This window comes from Corythoichthys intestinalis, chromosome 7 (genome assembly GCF_030265065.1).
Source record: "Corythoichthys intestinalis isolate RoL2023-P3 chromosome 7, ASM3026506v1, whole genome shotgun sequence".
Classification (NCBI taxonomy): domain Eukaryota; kingdom Metazoa; phylum Chordata; class Actinopteri; order Syngnathiformes; family Syngnathidae; genus Corythoichthys; species Corythoichthys intestinalis.
The window spans coordinates 48,693,218-48,701,800 of NC_080401.1; positions in this window are offsets into that span (position 1 = coordinate 48,693,218).

The window sequence follows — 8,583 nt, forward strand, 5'->3', positions numbered from 1 at the left end:
GACACTCAGTTTTCTTGGCCAAGGAGAGCAAAAGAGTGACTAGCCAGAGGAATGCTAGATTACGCTGTCCAGTCACCAAAATTGATCTAAAGAAAAAACCCTCCTTGGTATTTTTATTTAGGGGTTTGTCCTAACACAGAAAGGGTGCCGCCCTGAGGGAGGGCAGAGCAAGCTGGAGACACCCATGTGATTTTGGTTGGATATGTGTGAGCATGTAGGTGGAACTAAGTAAGTACACGTATGTAAGCAAAGGCTCATACAAACAATGGTCAAAATGACCCAGACACTTCAGTTATGCAACGCTGCGGCCATGGAAGATGTCCTCGGATGGAAAATTGTCCTCGAAGGTCTAGACGAAAGTCCAGACGCCAGGTGCTGAAGATGTCTCGGAAGGTCTAGTTACGCAATGATGCAGCCATGAAGCAAGGCAGTTGTCATCCCGACCCTCTTTTATTCTTTGTAACACTTAAAGTGCCTGTGACGCGAAAAAGCATGTTTATTTCATAATACACGCGGTATTTTATGCTCCTGAATGATATGGACCGCTTGGATGTGTGTGGAAGCGATCGCTATATTTATTTAGTTTTTTGAATCCCGCGCCAGGAAAATGAGTGACTTCCGGCTTCGGTCTTGCATTGAGGAGGAGGGTGCTGTGACGTGTACGGTAGAAGACGTCCTCTTCACGCTACAGTGTACTGTTGTGTATGAGGACGAAGGATTCAGCTGATTTTGCGGATTAATACGTTTATTTTTCGCATCACGCCAGCCAAACGGCTGCAGAAAAATCATTCTGTATGAGGGAGAGGCGTATGCGCCTTTTTGGAGTTTCAAAAGGTTCCCATTCACCGTGGATATTTACTGTGGGACCATTGGACTTACGAGGAAGTGAGTAAACATCTTGTTTTGTATTATGCCAAATACGAATACAGCGATTACAAAGTAAACACTACAAACTTCCTTTAAATGAAGGACTACTTACGTTTGATCATTGATAGGCATGTAAAAAGCTCTCCTAATGCATTAGCAGCAGCACGTTAGCTGCGTTAGCTCCAGCCACCCTCCTCCGGGGAACGAACTGTAAATTGCTCTCCGCCGGGCGGTTTGCCGATCCGCTAAGACATTCGACAACCGGGTCGTCATGTCAAATAATCCAGGATAGCTTTGTGTGATTTTCCGCTTTGAAGACTTTGAAACATCACTCGGTTCGGGTTAGCATGTCGGCTAGCTGTCACTCCTTCTGGTTTGTTTACATTCTCCGAAGCCGGGGAAGGGAAATGACATATGTCCGATTTAGGTGTCATAACATATCGTTCGGGAGGTGCAACAGTAAAGGTGAAGTCGACAGTTTTGACCATTATGTAGTAATTTTGCCATGTCGTCTTGAATAAATGGATTTTTATTATTTCATATTCCATTTAGCACAAGATTGTTATTTGTCTTGACCATGCCATTTATTTAGCAATTGGGGAAAATACTTGGATAAAAAGAATATCCTGTAAAAATATGGAAGTAAAGAGACAGAAACAATGACATTTTGCCGCTCTCTTCGTCGCGTTTTCCTCATTGTGAATAGTTCCCCCTCGAAGGGCTGACTGGTCCTTCTCAAGCCATTTATATAGCTATTGGGGAAAAATACTTGGATAAAAAGAATATCCTGTAAAAATATGGAAGTAAAGAGACAGAAACAATGACATTTTGCCGCTCTCTTCGTCGCGTTTTCCTCATTGTGAATAGTTCCCCCTCGACGGGCTGACTGGTCCTTCTCAAGCCATTTATATAGCTATTGGGGAAAAATACTTGCATAAAAAGAATATCCTGTAAAAATATTGGAGTAGAGAGACTGAAACAATGACATTTTGCGGCTCTCTTCGTTGCGTTTTCCTCGTTCTGAACAATTCCCCCTCAATGGGCTGAATAGTAAAACCGATGAGCCCAGTCTACCGCTGACGTCATCCACCTGTTGACCTGTTCATTTTTTTGATTCGTTCACCGCATAGTCATTGACTGGAAAGTCAAGTTAGCAGCAAGCTAGGTCAGGAACCGGAGGACCGAGTCACTGAACGGGAAGTGACATAACTCAGTCTTGCCCCCCTGCCTGCACGCTGGCTGCTTATTGGCCACACGTGGAAGTGAGTGACAGACGCCCTGATTCTGTTTCCGCTCCCTCCCCTGCCCGCGATGAGGCTGGCGTCTGATTGGTCGTGTGCGATGTCAGAAGACGCTGCCGCTTGCTCAACGCCCTCCCACGCAGCGGACAAGCACCAACTTCATAGAACGAATCAGTGCAGATGGTGATTAGTTTGGTCTCGTTCACCCAAACAATTCGTTCAAAAAGAATGAATCGTTCGCGACCGATACAACACTAGTAGGCTTGCCACCCGTCCCTTGAAATACGGAATCGTTCCGTAATTGGGAATTAAAAGTTGCGTTCTGTATTGAACCAATACGGAACACAGTTTATTCCGTATTTCACTATTGTCCCATGGGGCGACCCCGTGCGACCCGCGGCTGCTGCGTGGCAGGCGGCGGTGTGCCCAGCCCATTAACGTCTGTCACACACAAACATACACCTGCGCTCATGAGTGACCACTGAGCCAACAATAATGAACAAAAAGGGTAGGAGATATTAAAGACAGCACGATAGTTATCTGTCTGCCCGCTGCCATCTGCCCTGCACTGCACTGTGCTCCACTTCCGGGTTCGTTGCCTAGTTACCTCGGTCTCTCTGCTCAGTGCACCGCCCCGCGCGTTTTCAAAACTAACATGTCTCTTCAACATTAGAAGTACAGGACACCCCACGTCATCCTCAAAATGGGAAATGTCTCCAAAAAATAGACTGGAGTGGCTCGATACAGTCACTGATGATAATTATAACGTGAACTGCAAGGCAGGCAGGAAAGTTTTTGCAGTGTCTCACGGAAGTGTAAAGCAGCATGCTGCAGGGGACCGCCACAAACGGAATATAAGATCCCAGAAGAGCCTTCGTCACAATTCTTTGTACCTGAAACATCCCCAGAGCTTGATTTGGTATCTTATTATGCTCTTGTATATGTACAACATATAGGTTATATTTATATTTACCTTCATACATCTTGCATTGATAGGAGCATAGTTAGGCTATTTCAGTTGCTGCTATGGTTGATTATTTTTAGGAATGTTTTTTTTTTTTTTTTTTTTTTTTTGAAACATGCATTTATTATCAATCAATATGGAATGAATTTATGTACCCATTAAGAACATGTTATTTTGTTACGCTAACTAACGCTAGTCATTTGGAATTATTCCTAATAGATTAACAGCTAATAAATAACACTAAATAAATAGTCCTACTGCAAATATATGCTATCTATTGATTGATTAATAGTGAATTTGACATCATCCCACTCCTACCCTCTAAATTACTGCAGCTGAGGTGACACAGGTATACCACACAGTAAAACGTAGCCAGCCAGAGCTACAATAGTGCTGACTGTGGACACAGGCTCAATCAGAAGATTTTTATGTGATTCCAAAATGGTAAAGAAAATGACTTTGGGGAGCACAAGCAAGAGGCACTGTTGAAACAAGTCCTGGGTCCAAAAGCATTGGGTGATGTGCTCAAGATCTTAACGTCACCCATCCCATTCTCCATACAGACCGATGCCTCGAATAAATTGAGCAGGAAGATGTTCCCCTTGCTGTCCAGTACTTCAGTCCAGAGTCTGGGCTCGCCAACAAAATGCTGGACTTCGTAGAGAATGCAGACGAGTCAGCTGCTGGAATTGTAGCTATCCTGGAACATTCCCTTAAGAAATTTGGCTTGTCAATGCATCACGTAACCGAATTCAGTGCCGACAACACAAATGTTAATTATGATATTCACAACTTCGTTTTCACTAACCTGCAGAAAGAAAAAAAAAACAATCTGCTGCAAGGAAACTGCCATGCCCACAAAGTGCACAATACAGTTTTTTCATCTAAAAGTATATACATTTCTATGCATTTTAGGAGTTTTGGGAGTTTTTTCGCCCGTAAGGCTTTGGGCGAGGGGGGGGGGGGTGTCCCTTATTTCTATTTCTGAAAGGTGGCAACCCTACATGTATGCTGAGAAGCACACTGAATAAAGAATTGTTCCATTCAAGTCTACATGTACTTAGAGCAAGGAAGTACATAACAAAAACTTTCATGTGTATTGGTTCAGGTGATACAGCGTTCCAGGGCTGTCAACAGACTTGCAGGGGCCCGGACACAAGAGACCATTATAGGGACCCCCACCAGAGACCTCCCCCGCCACCGGCTTGTCACGACAACATACACAAAACTTTTAACGCTTTGCAAGCAATGACAGTGTAAATTTTCAAATTATTTCAAAAGGACAGTTAAATTTTACAGACGGTAATGTGATGTGACACAATATAAACAAACAATTTTCATCTATTGTCCCACGTAGGCTACAATACAGTACAAGTGAGAGTGCTATTCCTGCCTGCTTAGTTTGCTATAATACACATTGGGTTGTAAACCCAAGATAGATCCAGCCGCCAGAGTCTGTTCAGCCCAGCGCACCTGCTCCCCACAGACTAACATATATCCCTGATCTCCCATTACTTTCTCTCTCCTTGGCGAAAGCGAGCAGCATGTCTTGTCATACTGCAGCTCAATAGCCTACAAGTGGCCTGTGACAGCGAATGTAAACGTTCAGTGTTAGCGGCTGTTGTTCACTTACCGACATCACCGTCCACAGCCACTTTTTCTTTTCTTTTCTGCGCACTCGATTTATGACGACTCGCCATGTTTAGAGTTTATAACAATGACAGATTTTATTTCCCTGCTTCAGGGCACGTACGTAGTGTAGCCTTGAGTGCGCCAGAGCGGGGTCAAACCATTCTCTGCTAAGACAGAAGGGATGGGAGGGGGGATTGTGCGAAAAAAGAAAATAATATATATTTGAAACATTTAATATGGTAAAGTTTTTAAGTATATATCGAGTAGAACATAATATGTCATCAGACAATGATTTAAACAAAAAAGAAATATGTGAATGCGAAGTAAAATAAATTCAGGGTCATTCAGGGGCCCCTATGGTCCTGAGGCCTGGGACAACATACCCTGTTGTCCCATGGTTGCAGCATTCGATTTAAACCTTTTTTTTCAAAATCTATTAAAGAAACATTTTGCAAGTGCAAGTCCCTTTATTAAAAAATGTGGAGCTATCCAAAAATTGGTCCACTTCTAGGGGACACTGGAGCACCCCTAGACTCAAACTAAAGTATTGTAATATTAAAGTGAGGTCAAGTATTTTGATGTCTCTGGCTCTAAAACATTCAAATTATTTCATTGTACATGTTCATTCACAGTTTATTGTATCTGTGCATTGTAGTAATAAATAACAAGAGTGCCATATTTTGGTATAAAAAAGACAAAGTTTCACCGGCCAAGGGGATTTCACCCCAAGCCTCCGTGTGCTTTTGCCCGCACATAGGGCGTCTCAGGCGGCCACGACAGCTGCGCAATACCCCGGTAAGTTCAACGCTGTACTTTCATCCAAATATGCTCGAAAACAACCACAATGGGTCGCGCCAACAGCAGGAGGGGTTCACTCTCCTCACGCTGCCTCAGCGTGCCTCATTTCAGCCATTAAAACCCAAAATTAAGTTTCACCAGGATCAAGTCAATAGAGCTGACGGCATTGGGAGCACATCGCTTGAATTCCAAACTACGGGATGCTAGAGGGGCCACAAGTTATCGCGCAAAGAGGGGTTGCGTTAATGCCGTTATTAGCGAGTTTAACTGACGGCTTCATTTAGAAATATATATTACGACTGGCCCAAACGTCAGGCCGGCACAACGGGAAGTGTCCCGGTCCTCCCGAATACCCACTTACAGTGGGGCAAATAAGTATTTATGTTTTACAATTGTGCAAGCAATTGTGCAAGAGACAGAATGTGGAAAAAAACAGAAAATCACATTGTTTGATTTTTAAAGAATTTATTTCCAAATTAGAATGGAAAATAAGTATTTGGTCACCTACAAACAAGCAAGATTTCTGGCTGTCAAAGAGGTTAACTTCTTCTAACGAGGTCTAACGAGGCTCCACTCGTTACCTGTATTAATGGCACCTGTTTTAACTCATTATTGGTATAAAAGACGTGTCCACAACCTCAGTCAGTCACACTCCAAACTCCACTATGGCCAAGACCAAAGAGCTGTCGAAGGACACCAGAGACAAAATTGTAGACCTGCACCAGGCTGGGAAGACTGAATCTGCAGTAGGTAAAACGCTTGGTGTAAAGAAATTAACTGTGGGAGCAATTATTAGAAAATGGAAGACATACAAGACCATTGATAATCTCCCTCGATCTTAGGCTCCATGCAAGATCTCACCCCGTGGCGTGAAAATGATAACAAGAACGGTGTGCAAAAATCCCAGAACCACATGGGGGGACCTAGTGAATGACCTACAGAGAGCTGGGACCACGAAGGCTGCTATCAGTAACACAGTGCGCCGCCAGGGACTCAAATCCTGCACTGTCAGACGTGTCCCCCTGCTGAAGCCAGTACACTTCCAGGCCCGTCTGCGTTTTGCTAGATAGCATTTGTATGATCCAGAAGAAGACTGGGAGAATGTGTTATGGTCAGATGAAACCAAAATATAACTTTTTGGTAGAAACACAGGTTCTCTTGTTTGGAGGAAAAAGAATACTGAATAGCACCATACCCACTGTGAAGCATGGGGGTGGAAACCTCATGCTTTGGGGCTGTTTTTCTGCATAGGGACCAGGACAACGGATCTGTGTAAATGAAAGAATGAATGGGGCCATGTATTGAGAGATTTTGAGTGAAAATCTCCTTCCATCAGCAAGGGCATTGAAGATAAGACGTGGCTGGGTCTTTCAGCATGACAATGATCCCAAACACACAGCCAGGGCAACAAAGGAGTGGCTTCGTGAGAAGCATTTCAAGGTCCTGGAGTGGCCTAGCCAGTCTACAGATTTCAAACCCATAGAAAATCTGTGGTGGAAGTTGAAAGTGCGTGTTGTCCAACGACAGCCCCAAAACATTACTGCTCTAGATGAGATCTGCATGGAGGAGTGGGCCAAAATACCAGCAACAGTGTGTGAAAAGCTTGTAAAGAGTTACAGAAAACGTTTTGCGACCGTTATTGCCAACAAAGAGTACATAACATAACATGATTTGACTTTTTTTTTTTTTTTAATCAAACAATGTGATTTTCTTTTTTTTCCACACATTCTGTCTCTCATGGTTGAGGTTTACCCATGTTGATAATTACAGGCCTCTCTAATATTTTCGAGTGGGAGAACTTGCACAATTAGTGGTTGACTAAACACTTATTTGCCCCACTGTATCTATTACTTGAAAAAACCCAAGTTTGAAACCATAACCAACACTGTCCTAATTTTACATTGTAGCACTGAAAACCCTACTTTGGAACCTGAACTGTTGTTGAAAAGTATACTTTGAACCTCTAATTCTGGTTTCAAATAACATTTAAACGCTTAGCCCTGGCACGAATTCGTACATTAATTGCGCCTTGCAACCCTAATTTGGAAACTGCACCTGTAGAATTCACTTAAAAACCCTAACCATGACTTGAAACCATAATCCAGTTTTGTTTAGTCTGTGTTATGAGACATGTAATCCCAGAAAAGAAGATTAGGGTAATGTTTCTTGCAGTGACTCCACATGGAGTAAAATGTACCTTGCGGGAATCAGACAAATCGGATTGTGTAATAGATCAATATACTTGTTACAGTTTACAAAATTCCCCACTCAATACAAACCAGATATCAATTTGTTTAATTTTGCTTAATTTTTCATCATGTTTGTAAACAATAAATTCTAGGGGACTTCTGGAAATGTAAAATGAAAACACACAAGGTTATGGCATCTGATCACGTGCGGCAGTTTAGCGGCCATATTGATTTGGGGGGCTTTCAAATGTAGTGTACAATTGATTCTTTTGAGAATACTAGTGTGTGAGCAACCCCAAAAATATGTTACTCGTGAGGCTGACAGAGATTATATGAATTATGAAAACTATCGTAAATAATAGCATCTTCCCCGAACTTTGTCTGCTGCAGATTCTTGTTGCTGCGACGGTGAAACTTTTGGTGAATATTGATTTTGGCATCATTAATGTCTACTGCCACTTCATTACATGTACAGTATTTGGTACTGACGGGGGTTGAATGTCGCTGACTTTGATGGTTTAGAGAGTCGGTCACAGGGCGAGGACAAATGGCCGCGGGCAAACAAACATTGAGTGGCGTCCAGACACAGCACAGCTCGGCTCCCAAATGGGACAGAGTAATTTGGCAAACACTCAAACAAACACACATAATACTAACCTATAAACTCAGATCTATGGATGTTGTATGGTGTGCATTTTACTTGTACTTATCACCACCAATTTCAGGACATACAATATACTGTACAAGATAGAATAGCGATTCTTTGGACACAATACGACATTTCTTGATATTACCAAGTCTGCCACGACGTAATTTCGATTCAATTTAACACAATTTTATGTACATATTAAACACAATCAGTTAGTTTTCACAGAAAGCAATAAGAATACAG